Here is a 25,000-nt window from a genome sequence, read left to right as displayed (position 1 = left end):
CTATTACTGCAAAGAAACATAGGCAATGGTCATGCTCGTGTCCACTGTTATTACCCCACTCGTTGTAAGGTGTGGTCTTGTCCATAGACAGGAACGGTTCTGTCAGTAGTTGCAAGCATCCTATGTGTTGTTGCAAGCCCTATTAATTGTTCCACAAAGGTCCTTCAAATGTTGCCGCAAGCCTGTCCACTACTGCATGCATCCCTTTCTGATATACGAACTTTGTGCTGTTGAGCGCAGCTCGGTTGCTTGCAACTTGTCTATTGTTGCATGCAATCTGCCCGGTGTTACACATGACCTCCCGTTGTTGCCCGGAAGTCTCATACAGTAGTCATGCGCATACATTTATCGTACCAGGCCTATTGCTCAATGTTGCACGCAAATCACCCCTCGTTAAGTGCAACACATCTGTTACTCGTGTCAGCAATTTTTTTTTTTTCTTTTTTTTTTTTTTGTCTGTTGGGCTACCCGCCTCTTCCTAATTTTCTTCACCATTGTATTTTGCTAATACAAAAGAAGCTCCGCCTTAATCTTCACTTGTGACAGAATATTATTTGATAGTGAATGAAATATGAATACTAACATTTCCCTTTTTTGAGATTTTTTTCGTGGTTTGCGGGGCTGGTACCCACTCGGACTTCAACCTTAACAGTGGTCCGGAGTATTTCATAAAAGAACGCAGGAGATGGTGTCCATAGTATATCACTGTAGTCACGATACCCGGATGCATAAGTCATCTCATGTCCGAAGTAAGCAGCTGTCGGGAACCATAACTCAGAATGGATGCCCTTCTTGACCTCTGCGCTGCGGTCAGGTTTCGAACAGATGCCGAATTCCCCACGTGGTTAGCAGACACGCGCTCTACGAACCGAGCCACGGCGGACTCCCTATTGAGAATTATAGACTCTTATTAAATCATAGAATGAAGGAATGGATTAATGGGGTAAATAATCGTAATATCGTCAACACGATATTTTATTTTTCCAGCAAAAAAGAAATCCTCGATTAATCTAGATACCTTCCAGTTAATAGTTCGAATCTTTAATCGCATTAAAACGGGTGTTTTTAGTCAGAATCCACAAAGAAGGTTACTGTGTTAAAAATGCTAACGCTATCATAAAGAATAGAGGATTTGTTATATACATCACATTGCTTTTTCATTAATCTGCTTCCAATATTTGTGCTCATACTTTTATTTAGGGTTTTCCTCAGCACCGTCCCAGCCTCCCGACAGGGGGGAGCTTGTGACGTTAAATCATATCATATCTCATCTTGAGGCAGGTTTGAAAATATATATATCCATATATTCAATATATAAAGTACTCAGAGTTTCTCAGAATCTGAGGGAGATAAAGGGCAGTCAAACTGCATATTTTCTAGAGACTTTTCATTTGTTTAAGTCTGGTGGTAGTAATAATAATAATAGGAGTCAAGGTAATGGGGAAGTCAGATGGTCAAATCTTTATCTGTCTTCCATTACTTTACTTAGATAATCATTAGCCCGAGTTGAAATGTCTGAGGGGTATGGTAGGGGTTACAAAGCTGGATAGAGTGGAAGTGGAAAATGGCTGTATATAAATGGCACTACGATGAAGGGGCCAACGAATGGGGGGAGAGGGTAGGGAGTGGTTATGTGAAAATGGTATTTTGACGGACATCCAAGCTTCTCTTTCATCCATGGAGACGGAGAGGGGGGGGGGTCGCCGATTAAACGAAGTGGCCTTGCTGTCGATGTACTATGTCTTGCTACATTGATGAGAGAGAGGATATGGAGTGGAAGGGGGTGGAATAGGTGGGAGTGAAATTGGTGGAAGTGGGTACGTGGACTTGGCTACGTCCCAAGATTTATCTTGATTTAGGGAACATAAAAATATATATATATATATATATATATATATTGTCCTCCAGTGACATTATATAGGATATAATGCCCAGTGAAATTATATCCTATATAAAGAACAGCTTCTTTAAGAGTTGATAGTTTTTACAACTATTTTATCTCACTATTGAACCTTACCAACATCTACAGTTAGTAGTAAGGAAAATTGACAATAAAAGAGCACATAAGTACCAAACCATGTATTTATTTTTTCAACAAGTTCGCGGCTTTGAACAAACGCAACAGAAGCTTCCCAACCGAAGCCCCAGTTTGCAAACTTAGACTCTACGTGTTTCAAGTAGAGTCTTCACAAGAGTCAACAAGATACCTTTATTTACGTCAACCCATTTAACAAATAACAAAATAGACCTTTTAAGGACAACCTTGTTTTGACTAGTTCGGTAGAGTCCACCTGGCCAGTCTCACTAACAGGCCTGGTCCAATATACAGCCAGTCTTGCATGAGGGAGGATAACAGAAAATAAAAATAAAATTCCTGGTATTTACAAAAAAGAAAAAAAAAAGGAAAAAGATGCCTATTGATCAATATAGTGTTTAGGCAATTCTACCTATTCGGTGAACTATTAAACTTTGTTTTTCTACAAGGAAAAAATCCAAGCATTCCACGCGGGTATTAAAGCGTAAGCATTCACTCACGTGGGACAAACACCGTGACACTACATAGACATAGCCACAATCAACATCTTCCTCCAGGTTTGGGGATTATCCCCGATCCATCTTTAGTTCTCTATTTGACACAACCACAACTTGCTCGGACGCCCCCGCGGTCTCATCCACTAGGAGCCATTTGCCTCAAAGATCCTATGAGTCGGGTCACTTGTCTTTTGGGGGCACCATTGAACACGCCCTAATAAAAAAAAAAAAAAAAAAAAAAAAAAATTGTAATGCCTCATGATTCATCATAGAAAACGCCCAAGGCGACCAGGTGGGGTTAAAAGCACTGGTAAGGACCAAATTACAATATTTTCTGTTGCAAACACATAACAATATCCCTGATACATAACAACTATACAAATATTGTGCTGTTATTAAACAAAAATGGAATTGTGTATTTGTTTAGTTGTGATATATGGACAAAACAATCCATAACTCCATAGGTCACTCATTCGCTTACTATATCCTCCGGATACATGAATTTCATTAACAAGATAGATGAATCTCTCCAAGATTTCTACATTTCTCTCCACAACCAGCATCTTGCCGCCCGGTCTCGTCCCATAATAATATCATTAATGCCGGGATTTTGTCCTTAGTCATAAGGACCTGAAGTCCTATTGGCTTTGCATAATCATCCAAATGTCTAGATCAATCATGCAGGCATAGATAATGCTAGCTCGTCTAGCCACCGCCATTCTACTTATCCTGAATAAAAAATGAAGGACCAGACCAGTGATAGGTGTCACCCTAAACACTTGTCTCACTCGAACTCGGATATTACAGATATGAAATACAACCACCCACACACCGAGAGTTAACTGAACTCAAACACCATTATGAACCATCCGTAACAAGGGAAGTGTTCCAGGCTCTGGCTCAGATACCAAAGTAGCTTAATTTGATCGATGTTTCACGAAGTGTCTGATTTTCCTGCACATTTCTTAACGAACTCCCTTTTAATATTGACCATTTCTAGGCACAAATGAAACTTCAGGATTTCTGTCAGGTACTAAATGAAGTTCAAATTGTTTATGGACTGCTATCGAATACAACCACACATGAGCACACCCACACGAACACATACAAAAATACCCACATACACACACCCAGACGCTAGCGCGTGTACAGAAACATCCATAGACACGCACACACATGTGTATTTATGTATAATGTAAACATATATATGCATATATACTTATATATCTATTGATATCCACATACACGTAATACTGTATATATATATATATATATATATATATATATATATATATATATATATATATATGTACAACACTGAATGGGTCCCAGTGACTAGAGATACATTATTATCAACCACAATGCACTTTAATTCGAAACCATCAACATCGGAAGAACCGTGGAGGCACATGCAGAAATTGAAACGTGGTACGCCCGAGGACTCGAACCAACGGCTAGCACGTGACCAGTGCTTGTAGTAACTTAACCACTACACCATCTCTCTTGATGGTGTAGTGGTTAAGTCACTACAAGCACTAGTCACGTGCTAGCCGTTGCTTTGAGTCCTCGGGCGTACCACGTTTCAATTTCTGCATGTGCCTCCACGGTTCTTCCGATGTTGATGGTTTAGGATTAAAGTGCATTGTGGTTGATAAAAGTATATATATATACATATATATATATATATACTGTATATATATAAATATGTATGTGTGTGTGTGTGTACAAATATATTATATATGTCGTGACCGAGTATGTGTGTGTGCGTCTATGTGTATGCATGTGTGTGTGTGAGAGACAGAGAGAGAACGAGAGAGAGAGGGTGAGAACGAGAGAGAGACCAAAGGCCATTTTAAAGGCAATATCTAAGAATAGTTCAAGCACCAATGCCTGTCACATACCTATACATATTAACCCATATACTCGTACAAGGTGACTGCTTCGTCAAGCCAACATATAAAAATTCTCAAGAATTTTTGCCCATTATAATCCCAAATGACATTACATTGCAAATATTCTTCAGATTTATTGCACGTTTCCTTACCCCGACTCCACTCTTAGAATAGAAATATATATAGAACCTTCTAGATCTCTAGAGGAATGTTGCCGTGTTATGAAATAACCTCTAGATCATCAAAATTTATTAACTGAAGAGGAGAACATTTTAAGGAATACGGACAAAAAAGGGACAAGGATTTTGGGAAATTTTGTGAAAATATATATTTATATGTATTTTAATTTTGATGCATAACTATGTACACGAACAAAGATATTTTGCCAGAATATATACATTTTTGTTTGTAAATAAGAGAGAGTAAGAAATGCAGGTTATCATATTAAAGATATTTCAACGTTTTACAACAGCTTTGACTCATTAAAATATATGAGCTGTTGTCTCGAAATATATACATGGTGAAGGTGAGTTTTATGTTCCAGAAAATTATGCTTCCCGGAGTTCTTAGCTGGTTAAGTACAATCTTCTTCTGCACTACGATAATGTTTGTGGTTTATCAATATAGCACTTTGAGGTACCTGAATATAAATGCACCATAATGGTGATGTGTGATTATTTTTGCACTACAAAGCACGTGCAAAAGGAATAAAGTCTGTCAGAATTCTGTTCAGAACTTTGCTGTTGTCACTGGTGAGATCTGAACAATAACAAAAACAAAACATCTAAAATAACTAGTTCCCCAACCGGAAAAGTATAATACGGGGAGAACATTTTAACAATTCTTTTTTACTGGACAGCTTTGGGTTAGTCACAACAACCACTGTCAAATGTGTTATACACATGCTGCCTCACACAAAGTTCAGGAATTTATGAAGAGATATGTATAACATGAGCTTTTCGAATTCACGCCCTACCCTTGCCACTAATTACCTATTCAGCTCCCCAAGGCTCCTCTGTTATCAGAATGGCGAGGATAAGCAATGTGAAAGTTCACTGTAAACTGTAACTAGCTGAAGACCGTAGAAAAAGAACAAGTATATAAGCTGTCACTCCTCTTAACCTCCCTGGTTATATAAAGTATCTACTTGGTTATTGTAGTAATCCTGAAGCTGCTTCCGACGCAGTTTAAGTGCAGCAGTGACAAGGCCGGACTCTGGAGTCCAAACGTCCGTCGCTAAATCGATAGCTGCTGGGATCTCCCATCGTAAAAGTCCACACTTCTTTCCATGGGCTTGAATGTCTTTCAAGACGGCTTCACGAACCTTATTGTTACTACATAGCGAAGTCAAATCTTCCGAACTATCCATTCCTAACTTAGATGCCATTTTGGTTATCTGGGCGGGACTGGGTACCACTACCCCTACCGTCTTTTCTTCCGTTGACCTGGCAAAGATGCAGATGTTGTCTATGACAGGTAATGTCTTCAGTTTGGCCTCCACGTTCCCTAACGAAACGTACTCTCCGTGTTTCAATTTAACTAGATCTTTCTTGCGGTCGATAATCCTTAAAGTTCCATCTTCTGCGATCTCCCCAATATCACCAGTCCTAAACCACCGCATGCCGTTCTCCTCAAAGAAAGATTCCGCGTTCTCTTTGGGCAATTTGAAGTACCCCTTAGTCACAACGGGGCCTCCTATCACCAGTTCACCTCGAGGGTTAGGTTTGTCCGTTGTTCTGTAGTCACCTTCTTCCCAGTCCACGAGACGAATCAGTACACCTAAGTTGGGCCCACCGCATTGACCTACACTAATATCATCTTCATCCATGCCGGAAATACACGACGTTGTTTCCGTTGACCCATAACCGACTTGTATGGAACAACTGAAGAGCGCCCTCATGGTATCATGTGTCTGAGGTGATAAGGGAGCGCCACCGACGATCATTCTCTTCAATTCACCACCCAACTCTTGCTGGATTTTCCTAAACACGATGCAGTCGAAGGCAGCCCCAATTAAGGGTAGACCCATGGTAGCCAATTTACAATAAAGTGCCCCATGGAATATCATACTCATGACACGCCCTTGCTTCTCTACTGCCTGTGACACACCCTTGATAATACGGTCCAGCACGAGGGGTACAGCATTCATGACAGTTGGCTTGGCTAGCTTAGCATCGCCCTGGCTGCCTCTCTGTACCTTAGTGCTGGTGCTAGTCATTGTGTGAGGCGATGAATATGCGACAGTTACTCCTAAGAGCATCAGAGCGACTTCGGAGACCAGTTCCATGATATGGGCCAATGGAAGAAAGGCTAGGTAGCGATCACCCACCCCAACATTCATTTGGACGGTGTAAGCAAACACTGAAGCCATGATGTTCAAGTGCATAATTTCAACACCTTTAGGGTTACCCGTTGAACCACTTGTGTACATGATAATAGCATTGTCTTCTGGAGAAGGGGATATCATCTTATCAACAGACGAAGAGCGACCAAGTTCTCTGACATCCTTGAAACCCAGGACCTGAGTGCCTTCGGGTACAGAGGGCTCTGCAGCCCCTAAACCTTCGAGCTGGTCCTCCATCACGATTATTTTTTTAATTTGTGGTGTGTTGGGGAGCAACTTGATCACCCGAGGTAAAAGTTCGTAACTAGTCACGACAACAGACGCTTCGGTTTCGTTGATTCCGTGAGCGATTCCATCGTCGGATAAGGTCGTGTACAAGGTCACGACCGTCATGTTGTGTTGCAGAGCCCCAAGTGAGGCTATAAACCACTCGGCTCTCGTTTCCGCAAACATGACGATTCGGTCACCGGATTCCATTCCAAGGGACCTCAATCCTCTACCTACTGCATCCGTCTCTTCTTTTACTTCACGGTAAGTTCGCCATCCGTAGGAACCTAGTTTGAGCTTTTCGTGCTTCTTTCCTCCTACATCGATTCTCTCTCTATCGAGGACGGTTCGCGTTCCCATGAAGGGTTCATCTCCGTACTTCGAAGCGGCGAAGCTGAGCACATCGGGGATGGTATACACTCCTGCGTCATCCAACTCCTGCTGCAACTTCGTCGCCACGGAAAATGGATGACTCGCCTTCTGAAGCCATCCTTCTTTTGTCTTTGAGCCTCGTCGTTTCGGCATGATGACCTGCAACGAGAAAATGTACAATGAATATATATTTCTAACAAACGGGATTTTAAGGATTTTTATTGTTTGAAGTATGCATCTATGAAACCAGGGACGGAAATCTACTGTATCCAAATTTGATGATAAAAACATACTAAACTGAACGAAATAGCAAATGATTACCAGAATCAAATGAATATAAAATCATATTCAGACAGAACAGAGCAATTTACTAAAAAGTTATTAATGAAAAGTGAAACAAAAGTAAAGCTATGCATTCGGGTAAAAAATAGTACACGTTAGGTTTATACTTATACACACTAACTTTAGGAATATAATAACGTCAAACTCCCAAGACGTAGACTCAACCTAGACGATTAAATGAGATTGTTGTTCCATTAGAAATTATTTCCAAGAAATCCATCATATCCGGAGATGTCCCAAGAGAATGGAAGCTAGCTAACGTTACTCCCATATAAAAAGAAGGTAACAAAAAAGAAACCAAATAACTATATGCCTTTAAGTTTGACTTCAATCGTAGGAAAAATAATGGAAACTATCATCACAGATGCTATCGAACATCATTTAGAAAGTAACCGTTTGATAAATGATAGCCAGCATGCTTTCAGACGGAAACGTTCTTGCGTGACTAACTTACTCGAATTCTACAACACAGTTATCTCGAATTATGACAAAAGAAACAATATAGATTTAATATATCTAGACTTTGCAAATGCTTTTGATACCGTCCCCCACGAAAGACTACTTACAAAATTAGCTTCACACGGAATAAGTAGTAGCCTATTAAGTTGAACTAGTAATTGGTTGAATGATCGAAAAGAGGGAGTTGTTTTAAATGAAAAAAATTCTAGATGGAAAAATGTTACAAGTGGAGTTCCTCAGGGTTCCGTTCTTGGGCCACTTCTATTCATAGTATATATAAATGATATAGACCATGGACTAAAATCTACTGTTTCCAAGTTTGCTGATGATACAAAACTGTGCGGAATGGCAAATGATCACTTAAACCAATTAGATATTCAAGAAGATGTAGATAAATTACAGCAATGGTCTGAAAAGTGGCTAATGAAATTTAACACAAGTAAATGCAAGGTAATGCACATAGGTAAAAATAACAGTAAGTACAATTACAAGTTATTTGGAAATTCGTTAACAAAAGCGAATAGTGAAAAAGATCTCGGCGTAATTATCAGTAACGATCTCAAATCATCCAAGCAGTGTATTTCAGCCTCTGAGAAAACAAATAAGATTCTAGGACTGATTGCGCGATCTTTTGACTTCAAAAGTCCATCACTCATTAACAAGCTATATAAATTGTTAGTTCGTCCACATTTGGAATATGCTGCTTCCGTATGGTCACCGAATCTCATTAAAGACATTGACAGACTAGAAAAAGTACAACGGCGAGCCACAAAACTGATAAAAAATAAATAAATAAATCATACGAAAATCGACTAAAACATATGAATCTGCTTTCTCTAAAAAGCGTAGACTCAGAGGTAACTTGATACAGGTCTTTACAATTCTAAAGGGAATTGGCAACATCAAAAGTGACAAAATTTTCACACTGAATGGGAATCAGACAGGAAACAATGGTCCCAAACTGTCCGGAAATAGATTCAATTTGGAAGTGGGTAGAAACAACTTCGCCAACCGTGTAGTTAATGAATGGGATAAACTTCCTGCACAGGTAGTGCAATGTAGTTCAGTTCGAAGCTTTAAAAATAATTTAGAAAAATACCTAAGCAAGATGCTGTAATGATTATAATTTATCTTATATTATTATTATTATTATTTTTTTTTATCATTTGTCTGTTTGGTTCTCATTTGTTATTAGTTATATGTCAATTTATCATTATTTACTATTTACCTGTTTGTTTATTATTTAACTATACCTATGCATTTATTTATATATTCTATTTGTTATTTACATTATTATAGTTTATATTTATTAATCTATTATTATTATTATTTTTGTTCGCATCCGACCTAGATATGGACCAAAAGGTCTCCTGTCGGCATGCTCCGCCTTTGTAATCCTTTGTAATTAAAACTACTGTCCTGAGTTTCACTGAGTGGAACCCCACATTAGTTGGCAACGATCCTCAAGGCTTAATATGAATTTGTCTGGGAAGATACATTGGGCTGCTGTATGTGTTGTATTAGTGTGTTCATGTTTCTAAGTCATAATTTAGTTGTAGTACGAGGAGGAGAACATTCACCGGTTCTTAGCTCTCATTATGTGAAACTAACGATTTTTTTAATATGGGCGTCAGGGAGATAATTCTCCCTTACAGTCCTTTTGCAGCAGCAGCAATTGCAGGAACATGTCGATGGTCCTTGAATTTAACCTAGAAAAATGTAAAAACATTTTTGCTGACCACATAGTTTGTCAATAAAATGAACCTCAAGCGAAGGCGAAGGAATGTGACTCAATTCGAAATCTTACGATTCCATGTGATAAAGACTTGCAGCGTCTGCCAATTGGCTATTTTGCTTGGGTGAGTGTGTGTTCGCGTGTTTGTTTACTTTGCTATTTTCTTATTTATCTATTTATTTATACAAGTCTTTTGTTATGGTCCGAAAGGTATGTTTTCATAGGTGCGGTGAAATTTTACGAGAGAAATGTCTGATGCCAAGTTAACTTGTACGGTTTCGTGTCATAAATTAATATTAGTAACTGTTTCTATTATCTACATCCATTGATGGTTGCTGTTGACAAAGTCCTGTGTTGCTACCGGTTACTGTAGTCCACTTTCTTGAAACGAAACCATCTGGCATGAAAAACTTGAAATGGCATTGTCATCCTAAGCAGCTAGCAAACTTTTTACGATGTGGTCAAGGAACAACTTCTCTACAAGTTATTACCTAAGGAAGAAAATATACCTCACCGACTGCAATAAATGAACATATGGCCCACATAATGGAAAGGTAGCTAAACACATCAGATCAGCATTAAAAAAAAAAAAAAAAAAAAAAAAAATTGTAATTAGCCAAACAGTTTTTAGCACATTTAATGCTATGTCCAATTATGCACTCTCACCCTAAAATTATGTTGCACTCTTGCAACTTTATTTGTCAAATAAAACAAAATAGTATAGAACAATGTACTGAAAATTATGTAAAATGCTGACAATGAAAAATACACTCAGTTGAAATATTATGACAAGTTGAAGAAGGTGGAAAAAGAAGACACGGGTCTATTTCAAACTATTCCTGACTGTTTTTGCTCTAAGCTTTTTCAGAAGAGGCTTCAAGCTTAGAGGGGCACTTTTTCCAACGACCGTCCCTAATTTGGTGTCTGGTGGGATTCTTGGGTAATATCACTACCCAAGTCGAGGTCAAATATACAATAAACAAAAATTAAATTTCCAGTGTTTTGTTTGTACCGAGGGAATGTCCCAGTAATGGATAAAAAAATTGCCTGGTGAAAATCAGAATAAAAGAAAAAATGCTACTTGATACGAAAGGGGTAAAAATGGGACATAAACACTTTCTCTATCAAAGAGGTGCCACGGAGATTAATAAAAAATATCCTGGCGGCAGCCTAAATGACCATACAAGAACTAATCTGTACAAAATAGGTTTAAAATGGGTAATCAGCTATTAGATACATAGACTTTATGGTCCCTAATAAGCAGTTAAACTCTAATAATAGTTATGGGGAAAGAATGTGAGAAGGATGAAATATGCGTAGGCCATACAGGAGGAAACGGGGATAAAAAGAAAATCCAAAACTGGAGCCTTTGAAGTCAAAGTACAGAATCCAAACGAAATGCGTCAGACATCACCAAAATCTAATGGACACTACAATCACGTAGAGGGGGGGAGGTCGCCGAATTTATGAAGCGGCCTTGCTGTGGATGTGCTGTGTCTTGCGACATTGCTTCTGACCCAGGGCAGTGGACAGGATGCAGGGATGACCCGTCATCCAGGAGGTGCCGAGATGGGAGGGAGGGAGGAGGGTGGTGGGGAGTGGAATGTATGGGAAATGGAATGGGTGGGAGTGGTTTCTATGCATTTTTCTTTTTGGCTACCCCCCGTGTAGGGGGAAAAAGCCTTTGGTATATGTATGTATATGTACAATCACATACCCAATTCCTCTCGTCGGTCTGAAATACTGTACCTGCAGATATCTAATACTACAATATTGCAGTTTGATACAGTATAATACAATATAGAACGGGTGGGAGTGGTTTCTATGCCTTTGGCTACCCCCCGTGTAGGGGGAAAAAGCCTTTGGTATATGTATGTATATGTACAATCACATACCCAATTCCTCTCGTCGGTCTAAAATACTGTACCTGCAGATATCTAATACTACAATATTGCAGTTTGATACAGTATAATACAATATAGAATGGGTGGGAGTGGTTTCTATGCCTTTGGCTACCCCCCGTGTAGGGGGAAAAAGCCTTTGGTATATGTATGTATATGTACAATCACATACCCAATTCCTCTCGTCGGTCTGAAATACTGTACCTGCAGATATCTAATACTACAATATTGTAGTTTGATACAGTATAATACAATATAGAAACTATCCTATGTTCAGCAATACAAATGTGATGGAAATATTTAGAAAAATGTGCCCATGTGTATCTCTAGCCCATATGTATCTCTATTGCTATGAAACACCAATGTTCCAACATCATGGATTACCAGTTTATGAACCTTGTTCATCTCATTCCGCAAACTTAATCTTTCAAACAACTGAGGGCAGAAATCATTTATCTCTGAGGCTACAATATTTTCTTATCTGTAATAAGATAAGTCTACCTCGAGTGCTCTTACTGTACTTGAGATTATGTTATATATTTTTTATCATCTTTTTTCAAATAAGATACCAAAGGTCCGTGGGAGCCTTCGGAACCTGTAAATGTAAGCAGAAATAAAACATGTAAATAAGAGTATATCTAAAGGCGGAGAAAATATACTTTTCTCCGCCTTTAGTTACATTTGTCATAGTTTAAAGCAATAAGAGTATATGTATGTATATATAAATATGTATATATATATATATATATATATATATTTGTATACACACACACACACACACACACACACACACACACACACACACACACACACATATATATATATATATATATAAATATATATATATATATATATATATATATATATATATATATATATTGCAAAAATAATCACAATAACGCGTGACTAAATAAAATTGCAGAAACCACAGGGAAAAATAAAGTCGGAATACTAAACGTTTTCGTCTATTACGACATCCTCAGAGTCGAAATAGACGAAAACGTTTAGTATTCAGACTTTATTTTCCCTGTGGTTTCTGCAATACATATATATATATATATATATATATATATATATATATATATATATGTATATATATACATATATATATATAATGTATATATATATATATATATATACTGTATATACATATATATAATGTATATATATATATAATGTGTATATATATATAATATATATAATGTATGTATATATATAATGTATATATACACATATACATGTATATATATATATATATATATATATATATATATATATATATATATATATATATATATATATATATATATGGGTCTGTCGAGATTCCCTGCCTAATATATTTATGTATTATTGAAGTCTTATACAATGAATGGCCATGTTGCAAAATCAAATTTCGCACCTATGTTGAATTAGTAAATCATACTTAGACAGTATATAATCGCGACATGAAATCTTTTTAAAAACTTATCAATTATTGATCAACAACATGAAGATACCTTTAATCACAGTGATAATGTTTGTTCATAGTACTAGGTATAACTGTTAAAAGACCCTTATCTTCTTTGAAGATACGCCAAAGTGGAACAGTGTGGATTAAGTTTGGTTAGATACAGTCGCGACACGTAATAAACTGATGATTCTTATCTATATCATAACGCATCTTTACATTTCCCTTTTATAATGCCCTGGTGATTTTATTCAGGTATTTTATTCGGGAACTCAACAAGGTATCGATCAGTTCTTATAACAATATATCTAAAGAAAAAAGTATCATATTAGAAGGAACAAGAACTCAAAATTTCCTTACTGAGGAAGTAAAGACAACAATGTAGTAGCCTGTCACGAATTCAAGAAAACAAAACAACAAATGTCGGAGGACCTGAGTTTAAGCGACGTTACCAATTAAGACAATGACACTTGATTAGAACTGTATACGTGTAGCCACGTAATAGGTGGGTATGTTACGCCGTGAGGTGCTTGGCTGTGGCAAAAACAGTCATTTCTGTCCTATGTTCACTGACTGCCAAGACAAGTGATCACTAGAGGCTGACAAAGGTCAAGCTGGAACCGTATATGTGGGTTATCCTTATTATGGAGTCGAAACAGAGAGACAAGATATATACGCGTTACAGATATGCATGAGAATGTTCCATGGCACAATAGAACGAGACTGTGGAATTGGTGGCACTGTCTGGGTGCAAGTCCAGGCTGATGCCTCGCTCCATGGACTGAAAAAATTAAACGTGTGTGGAGTCCTGTCTCTTATTCTCCAATTACCATACACAGGTTGTGTGTGTGTGTGTGTGTGTGTGTGTGTGTGTGTGTGTGTGTGTGTGTGTGTGTGTGTGTGTGTGTGTGTGTGTGTGTGTGTGTGTGTGTGTGTGTGTGTGTGTGTGTGTGTGTGTGTGTGTGTGTGTGTGTGTGTGTGTGTGTGTGTGTGTGTGTGTGTGTGTGTGTGTGTGTGTGTGTGTGTGTGTGTGTGTGTGTGTGTGTGTGTGTGTGTGTGTGTGTGTTTGTGTGTGTGACGAAGATATGATAGAATCGGAGGAAAAATGAGTGAGGCGTTTAACAAATGTTTTCTCTCGGTCTTTACCAAGGAGAGTTTAGATAAGGTACCTGACTGCGATCCAATTTTCAGTGGGGATGAAGAAAGTAGACTATCAGAATTAGTAAGGTAGAAGTAGTCAGAGTGAAAGACTTAAAGATACAAAATCCCCGGGTCTAGACGAAATTTTTCCAAGAGTGCTTAACGAGTGTAAATTTGAAATATGCGACGAATTAACACAAATAATATGTCGGTAGTTACTGGTTTTGTGCCTATTGCTTGGGGGGTAGGTAAATGTTGTTCCTGTCTTCAAAAAGGGAGATAAATCGTCTATATACAACTACAGACCAATCAGACATCAGTTATAGGTAAAAGGCTTGAATCAATAATAGTTAATAGACTCACATCTTATCGAGAAACCGAGAGATATAATTTGATTTGTGAATCACAGCATGGTTATATAAGGTGTCAGATAACAATGATAGTTACGATGTTATTTACCTTGACTTTAGCAAAGCGTTCGACAAGGTGCCCCACCACAGACTACTAAATAAAACCAAAGTCCATGGCATAGGAGTAAAAGTGTTTGAATGGATTAGAGTTTGGTTCAGTGACAGAAAACAGCTGGTCATCACAAATTGTGTAAAATCCAGATGCGGGAGTGTTTCTAGTGGAGTTCCCCAGGGCTCGATTCTGGGTCACTTATTGTTCATTATGTACATAAACGAGTTCAAGAATAGGATTAATAGTGATGTTAGTAGGACGACATTAAAACAGGACGCCTAATTAGGTCAGGAAACGATGCCAACATTCTGTAGAATGACCTTCATAAATTGTTCACATGGTCTGTGAAATGGCAAATGGACTTCAATATATCAAACTGCAGCGTCTTAAACGTAGAGCTACAAAACCCCGAAAACAGATATGGCTTAGAGAACACTTTTTTTTTTTTTTTTTTTTTGAGAGAGAGAGAGGGAGAGAGAGGGAGAGGTAATTATCAAACTCTAGCATTAGACCTATCCTTGACTATGCGGTATAGTTTTGGTTTCCGTCCTTTAGAATGGACATCAATTCACTAGAATAAGTACAGAGGAGAATGGCCAAAATGATGATTGGGCTCAGAAATTTACCTTACGAAGAGAGATTTAGGCAGCTTAACTTACACTCTTTGGAAAGACGCAGCGTGCGGGGTGATGTAACAGAGGTGTTCAAGTGAATCAAAGGCTTTAACAAGGTTGACACAAACAAGGTCATCATATTAAGATAACAGGGCAAGAATCGCAGTAATGGATTCAAATTGGACAAATTTAGATTTAAGAAGGAAATAGAAAATGATTTATCACTAATAGGGTGGTCAACGAATGGAATAGACTTAGTAACCATGTAGTGAGCGCTGAAACTATCGGTTGTTTTAAGAAACGGTTAGACAACTTTATGGATGGGGATAGCAGGTTGTATTGGACATGAAACTGCCTAGTGAAGGCCTTATGATCTCTTGTAGTCTCCTTCATTCTTATGTTCTTATGTGGGTGTGTCTGTCGGTGTGTGTGTGTGAGTGTGCATGTGTGTGTGTGTGTGTGTGTGTGTGTGTGTGTGTGTGTGTGTGTGTGTGTGTATGTGTGTGTGTGTGTGTGTGTATGTGTGATTGTGTGCGTGTTTGTAAAGTGTACAACAAAGATAAAACATTTCGAATGAACAACTAATAGCACTCGACACAGATTCTTGACAACACGTAGAATTTGTGTGTTATCTTGTAAACATCCGGTTTATGTTGAAGCATGTGTACATATAACGGCGTATTGTACACAAAACTTATAAAATGAAAGTATGTCTATACACACATTCTTCTTCTGGTATAAATCAGGGCCCATTTAATTGGTCAATTTTACCTCCTTCACCCCTTTTATCACTCCTTGTAAGTTATGAGTGGTGTCCCCCATAACTAGAATATAATTATGTTATGATAGTTACAACATGGAATTTAAAAATCTGACATGAATATAGTCTTTGACTATTCTCACAGGGAGTTTCCCAAAATGTGAATAAAAATCATCTGCCGTCAGCTTGAGGAAAATCGTTGAAATGTAGAATAATCCAATCTCAGTGAAAATCTATTTTGCTTCTCCTTAAGAAAATGCATTACGTTAAGACTTTAAGCATATATCCTAGGCTTCATTTTGAAATCTATGAAGTTGTACATTCACATATCTAGACAGTGTGATAACTATTTCTAAACAAACTTGTTTTTCATCCTTATATTTCACGCAACTTCCTCTGCTGAATAAATGATCTGCAGTCAAAACAATAATTGTAAGTCTTCGACGAGTTATAAGTGATCTTAACAACTAACAGTTCATCAGGTTTCTGGTTCCTCATATCTAAATAAAATGTCTTTGCAGTAAATAGTCGTAATTACACTTTGCAAACGAAGAGACTACAATAATTTTTCTTGAAGCATAAGACCAAATATGATCACTTAAAATATTTTATTCGGACGAAATGAACCCTTACCTCAGTTATGCACGTAAACACACACACACACACACACAGGCACACACAGGCTCATATACACATACACATACACACGCACGCACACACACACACATATATATATATATACAATATATATATATATATATATATATATACATATACATATATATATATATATATATATATATATATATGCTGAGAAATTCTGACAAGTTGAAGTATGTGTAAAGAGAAAAGACTGGAGTCTTATTCCAAGTTTTATCCTTGACTAGTTTCACTACAAGCTTTTTTAAAAAGCTTGTAGTAAAGCTAGACAAGAATAGAACTCGGAATAAGAGTCCAGTCTTTCCCCTTACCACTCACTTTATATATATATATATTTATATATATATACACTATATATATATATATATATATATATATATATATGTGTGTGTGTGTGTGTGTGTGTGTGTGTGTGTGTGTGTGTGTGTGTGTGTGTGTGTGTGTGTGTGTGTGTGTGTGTGTGTGTTTGTTTGTGGTAGCGTGTGTATACATGTGTGTGTGTGTGTGTGTGTGTGTGTGTGTGTGTGTGTGTGTGTGTGTGTGTGTGTGTGTGTACACTCTATCTGTACACAGTCACACTGTCTTCCTGTTTTGCTTCTCAGCCAAGCAGTGGGTGGGGGTGAGGGACGGCCCTTCATCTAGAGGGGCCTAAGATAAAAGGAAAATAGATGGGTGTGAGATGGGTGAAGAATTGGGTGCGTGCCTTGGCTGGATACGTCCCTTATAAGAGGCCTTTCGGTATATTGATATATACAATATATAAAGGGTAAGTGCGGTTACGTGGGTATATGTATGAGTGTGTGTGCATGTGTATATTTTTGTCTGTGTGTGTGTGTGTGTGTGTGTGTGTGTGTGTGTGTGTGTGTGTGTGTGTGTGTGTGTGTGTGTGTGTGTGTGTGTGTGTGTGTGTGTGTGTGTGTGTGTGTGTGTGTGTGTGTGTGTGTGTGTGCGTGTGTGTGTGAATGTGTACGTGAGCGCATTGTGTGTGTGTGTGTGTGTGTGTGTGTGTGTGTGTGTGTGTGTGTGTGTGTGTGTGTGTGTGTGTGTGTGTGTGAGTGTATGTGTGTGAGTGTATGTGTACGCGTGCATGCGCATGTACACACGCCCATAAATACGCATGCATGCACAAGAATGTGTACATATCCTGGTTCTCAAAGCGAGTTCGGGATGCATGTATGCATATTGCTATGCTATGCCACAAGCCGAAATCTGAATCTCTCTCTTTCTCTCTCCCTCTCTCTCTCTCTCTTACTCACTCTCTATCTCTTCTCTACCTGCCTCTCTATCCTTACATTTTTTCTTTACTTTTTCCCTCCCTTTTTCTCCCTCTTTTCCCCCCCTCCAGTTTACGATGGTGTGGGCAGGCACGGGTGGTGTCGAGAGGTACCGAGTGGCAGCCAATTAAAACGAGAGCACCTGCAAAACCCGTACGTGGCCCAATGCCGGATGGGTAAGTTGGGAGATGAGGATAGTGCCATGGTGCCAGTGACGTCATCGGTGCCACTGACGTCACTCCTGGCACTGGTCCTTGTCTGGAGTGACGTCATTGAGACCTGTGACTAATATGACCCGGGAAAAGGCCCTGACAGAAATAGCAATGTTGTTGCAAGTATATCATATTATAGTTTGGCAATGATGACTGGGGCTGTCTATGTGGAGGAGGCAAAGGTGGAAGGGGGGAAAGGTAAAATTGGAGACAGGTGGACGTGGAATTGGCGGTGCTGGTGTTTGAGGTGGTGGTGGTGGTTTCGGAATTCGTGGGGTGGAAGCGGTTGTGGCGCAGGTCGTAGTGGTGGTTGTGGTGGCGTTGGTGGGACGGTGGAAGTGATAATAATGACAATGATCAAGGGATAACTAAAGTAAATTGGCTCCCATCCTTATGACGAACTCTGACGTGAAGATCGCAAGAAACACTAAACTGTAACTGGAATATGAGTGTGCGTGTGTGTGTGTGTGTGTGTGTGTGTGTGTGTGTGTGTGTGTGTGTGTGTGTGTGTGTGTGTGTGTGTGTGTGTGTGTGTGTGTGTGTGTGTGCGCCACACCTGATAAGGAAGGACGTTTCGGTGCGAAATACCCAGAGGAGATCACTTCCATTTTCTCTGTGGCATTACATTTTTTTTTTTTTTCTTTTTTTTTTTTTTTGGCAGGACCACCAGCTGGCTCAATGTTTGGGTAAGAAAAATAAAACTGAACAATCAACGCACAAGAGGCACAAACCCGCACGTGTGTCCGCCTGAATAGTGTGGCTGTGTCACCTCATAACTTATTTCGCATTTGCATTTATACTCTCAAACTCCACCGATCAAAATTTCAGAAGAAATAAAATAATCATATTCTGTGTACAGCGTACAGCTGTCACCTAAAGTTGCGTCGCCCCACCCCCTGAATCATTCTCTCTAATGAATTAAATAATCTGGAACAGGTCAGATATTTTCGTTCAACATTTTAACCGTCAGCGGCTCTTGGAGCTAGTCAGATTATATATATTTTTGTTGGAGTTTGTGACATTATGTCCTTACTGGAATTTTAAACCACTTTGCTTTATAGTTCACTCTTATATTAAATAAACAATTGGATAAATGAATGAATAAATAAATGAATACAAAAATAAATAAGTGAAAATACATAAATAATATGGAAATAATAAGTGTATAAAGTAAAATAAAATAAATAAGTGAATAAATGAATAGATAAAAAATGCATAATTCGTCATGTCTCACAACAGTGTCCACTATCACATACTAAGAAACTAATTATATTTAAACTCATCACACTCAGTCCTTACCCCGTCTTGCTGCATCTGCTTTCATTAAACAAGTTAGTCTGTTCAATAGTTGAGTGTTTTTTTTTATATTAATTTTCAATTAAACCTTATTTCTATAAGCAATCTATAAAAAAATATATTTTTCATGATCGATTTATGCTTTGGTTTTGAGAGACTTCAATGTTGATTCACTAGAAAATCAGTAACACTGAAACGAGAAAATTATTCTTGAACGGTAGGAAGAGAGATGTTCAACTGATTAAAATCACAAGAGTTGAGAAATGCCAATCTATACGTCCACATACTCACAGAGGTTCAGGACCCTAAAACGATCAAGTCATAAATCCCCTAAATAGGAAAGGATAATGAAATAACAGACAGACAGACAGACAGACAAAGAGAGAGAGAGAGAGAGAGAGAGAGAGAGAGAGAGAGAGAGAGAGAGAGAGAGAGAGAGAGAGAGAGAGAGAGAGAGAGAGAGAGGCATCCCTACCAACCTATTGCATAATGTGTCCACGTCACACAACTTAGTATACCTTATGCAACAACCATCATAAATACGGTACTAAAAGGTCACGTCACCAAACGGCCATGCTTATTTAGTTTCGAGCATATCACTATATCCTCTCTTTTATACATGAGAGCTTATACAGGTCATGGTCTTCTCTGTACAGTCTGCACAAAGACTCAGAAACACCGCAGCTTTGGGTCGAATGCTACAGATCGTCACGTCTGACCGCACAGCAATTCAGTTTTTGAAGGTGCACCAAAACCGAAACAGAGAACATAGACATGAACCTTAGTGTTCCTTCCCAAGTGTACACACACACACACACACACATATATATATATATATATATATATATATATATATATATATATATATATATATACATATATATATATATACATATATATATATATATATATACATATATATATATATATATATATATATATATATATATATATATATATATATATATATATATATACATATATATTTGGTCACTTGGTAAGCCATGGCTTCATATTACCTGGAAATAAAAGAGAATTAGCTAATAGAATATAATAAGATAAAGTAAAATAAATAAAACAAAAGAAAATATGATAGAATATTTATATGAATAAACAAATAATTAAACAAATAAATGAATAAATAAACATTTCCCCGCTACCTATATTCACATTCATTCTCAAAAGTCTTCTTATTTTCCTCAAGAAAGTTATAATTGATGCTTCTTAAATCGCTTTTACCCACTAGAGCAGAGGTGGGGAACCTGCGGTCTTCCGGGCCATCAAGTGCGGCCTTCTGCGGCCTTTGATATACATATTATTTTTTTTAAAAGACCTTGAATATTTTTTAAGTCTGAAATCATTATACACCTGAAACTTATAATATACACCACACACATAGACGAAAGCAAAGTTAACCGTGTTCAGTGATGTCACTCCCCTAAAAAGGGATAAAATAATTGAAAAAAAAAAAAAAAAAATAGTGCGGCCTCTATGTGAGACGATGAATTGTTAGGTGACTTTCACGCACAAAAAGGTTCTAGAGACTAGAGGTTTTAATAGGAAGAACAGAAATCCTCGTTACCTGCACCCCCCACCCTCGGACATACCTATGGTTTTCTTCTTAGATTTTATTCTGATTAACGTCAAATAATTTTAGTTATTTTGGTGATAGCCCAAAAATTTCATTCAGGAAAGAGTAGTCTTTGAAAAGAATAAAATAACCAGTACTCTTGACATAACAAAACAAATAAACGAATAATTAAATCAACAAATGTCTGATAAATAATAAATTAAAAGAGGGTTTCCAATTACCATTACTGGATTAAAATCGGTCTACTATTGCCTACTTTAGGTTCTGTTCAGCCTACCACTGTGCAATTGTTCGTGCATTTGCAATGGGCTAAAATGGATTACGACAATAAAGCTCGTCAGCTAAAGACTTTTCGTTTAATATCGAGTTCGGACACAAATATCAACATGAATGAAAAAAACAAACAGATTAAGAAACAAATAAATAAAAATCATGATTAATCAAACGAATATAAGCAAATAAACAAATGAATTGACAAAATGCTAACAAAATATGATAACCTTCTACCTGCTTCTTTTTCAATATATTCATTTATTTGTTACTAAATACAAAACTTTATTCTGTCTTTGCGGGGATAGTCTTTAACGTCCTAAGAAAGAGAAATAGTATCAGTATATTACATTTCATCACAAATAACCAGCGATTCTATTCTTTGGGTCTATATTACCTCGAAAGAGTGAAGTAATAATTATGGTAAAGGAGTGATTTAAAAAAAAAAAAAATAGAAAAAATTGAGTAAAGACTTCCCCCCAATCACAAAAGAATGATATGTGGCTCTGGTCCGTAAGGGAGTAAGGGGGTCACTAACGTCTGTAACCTATGGATGACATAAAACTTATGCAATATTTACCCTAGACGAGGAACATTACATGAGTGATCTTCAATCTATATCATAGATGTGTATACATTGTGACGAATGTGGATAGGAGGTAAAGGGAACACGGGCTGAGGGAAATACTTTTATTCCTTACTAGTTTCGCCTGAGTGGCTTCTTCAGAGGAACATGTTCTTCAAAGGAACATGTTCTTCAGAGGAACATGTTCCTCTGAAGAAGCCACTCAGGCGAAACTAGTCAGGAATAAAAGTATCTCACTCAGCCCGTGTTCCCTTTACCTCCTATCCACTACATCAGATTTAACAGAGTGAGCCAGATGACGAAAATAAGCTCAAAACCCTCGAGAGGTCACCGTTCTTGTCCAAAGGTGAACTGGTTTGGTTTTTGCCATCGTCCGGTTCTTCCTGGCCTGGAACCGAACACACATTCTGTGCATTGACACCAGAGCATTGACTTGTCTGAGTTACGAGACACCGTTTCTTATTGGTCTATTTCTAATAAGGATCCCCTACTAAGTATTTCAGCGGCTTTGACCCATCGTATTTCGCTCATATTTCCGAAATAACCATTCACATCAGCATGATATATTAGCACAGCCTAATTCACACCCGGCCATAATTTTTGACGTTAGAGTGCATTTACAAGTGTATTTAATTACGGCGTTTACTTTTGATATTAAGTGTGTCGTAGCCAACACCCGTGAAGTAAATCGAACAGGTGAAGTCGTGACGTCATCACAAACTACATCGTGTATCCCAACTTCACTTGTTCGATTTACTTCACGGGTGTCGGCTACGACACACACAATATCAAGAGTAAACACCGTAATTAAATACACTTGTGAATACACTATAACGTCAAAAATTATGGCCGGGTGTGAATTAGGCTGTGCTAATATACCATGCTGATGTGAATGATTATTTCGGAAATATGAGCGAAAAACGATGGGTCAAAGCCGCTGAAATACTTAGTAGGTTTCAATGAGGTCACTTGCATGTTTTTTCATATACAGAGGCATATAAAGCATCACATTTATTCCAGTAATTTCCCATAACTGAAGAGAATCCTTTGGCACTAACATAAAACATCTCTATCATTTACCAGGTGTTAATGACAAGAAAATATATAAAACGATGGAATAAGTTAGAACCAGAAGGAAATTTTGATTCTGGATAAGGCGATTATAGATCCCCGGTCGACTTATATAATGACCTCATGAGCTTTACTCAATGTCTACTAGCAAATGTCATCTTTACCCCTCCATTGCTCAAGCGCACTGTACACATAGTTACTATCAGCAACAAGTGACTATAGTATGCAAGATAAGATCGCGTCGCCCAGTTTGAATGGAACATCAAAACATCTAGACTCCATCTAGGTCATCTATCATTCCTCAGGGCCAAGAAAATTCAATGTTTACAAGGGAGTTAGGGCGCCTCGGGCCATATTTTGTTTCCTTGCTCCTCTGGGAGACCTGCAGTTGTAAGATAGAAACCTATGCCAGGAGGCGCGTACCTATGGCCGAAGCCATCACGTTTGCCCCATGCATAAGACACCAGTGCACTTCCGATTACGCCAGCAGCGCAGTTAGTTGTAACGAGGCAGGGAATTTTTTGTCATTCACTTGTTTAACATCAGATTTACAGAATCCACACACACACACACACACACACACACACACACACACACACACTGATAGAGAGAATCTGATAAAATGGGATGACAGAAATACAAGAGGACACGGAAAGAAAATAAAAAAAGACAACTATAGAAGAGATTTGAAAAAGAACAGCTTTCCTCACAGAGCAATAGACAGTTGGAACAAGTTAGATGAGAAAGTGGTGTGTGCAAAAACAATACATGAATTTAAAAATAGTTTAGATAAAATGAGATATGAAGACGGGACCTCACGAGCATAGCTCCCCTTCCCGTAAAATACAACTAGGTAAATACAACTAGGTAAATACACACACACACACATATATATATATATATATATACATATAAATATATATATATATGTATATATATCTATTCATATTCATATATATATTTATGTATATATATAATTTATTTATATATATATATATACATACATATATATATATATATACATATATATATATATAATATATATACATACATACATACATACATATACCAAGGCTTTTTCCCCCTTTCAAGGGAGGTAGCCAAAAAGGGAAAGGCATAAAAACACTCCCACCCATTTCATCCCTAAATACACTCCACACCCCTCCCACCCTCCCTCTCATCTGAGCACCTCCTGGATGACGGGTCATCCCTGCACCTTGCCCACCGCCCTGGGTCAGAAGCAGTGTCGCAAGACACAGCACATCCACAGCAAGGCCGCTTCATTTAATCGGCGACCCCGCCTCTCCGTCCCCCCCTTGCATATAAGGAGCGGACGGGGAGAAATCCCTTCGGGCTGCGTCAAAATTTGCTCACACATACTACCTCACCCCCACACCCCCGCCCATTCCTCCTCATGCAATCACATCATCCATATACAACCATTCTCCACTCACCTCTGTCTTCCGTCCTCTCCCTTCCTTCCTCAACAGACATTCCCCTCTTCCCCAAAGCCCCCTTCAGACACACACACACACATGTGTATATACATATATATATATATATATATATATATATAATGTATATCTATATCTATATATATATACACATATATACACACACATATATATATATATATACATATATACATATATATATATATATATATATGTGTGTGTGTGTGTGTGTGTGTGTGTGTGTGTGTGTGTGTGTGTGTGTGTTTATGTGCAAGCACATGAATATACATACAGGCACAAGCACATACATTCACACAAT

The 25,000-nt window shown here is 37.9% G+C and overlaps 1 pseudogene; it reads right to left on the bottom strand.

Annotated features, from left to right (window-relative positions):
- Window positions 1–4,134: 4,134 nt before the first annotated feature.
- The window catches only part of LOC143041497 (long-chain-fatty-acid--CoA ligase 4 pseudogene), a 28,557-nt pseudogene continuing 7,691 nt past the window's right edge, over window positions 4,135–25,000 (bottom strand).

The sequence above is a fragment of the Oratosquilla oratoria genome, chromosome 31 (assembly GCF_046742065.1).
Source record: "Oratosquilla oratoria isolate Oo_2021 chromosome 31, ASM4674206v1, whole genome shotgun sequence".
Taxonomy (NCBI): domain Eukaryota; kingdom Metazoa; phylum Arthropoda; class Malacostraca; order Stomatopoda; family Squillidae; genus Oratosquilla; species Oratosquilla oratoria.
This window is presented reverse-complemented; position numbering and strand designations above follow the sequence as displayed.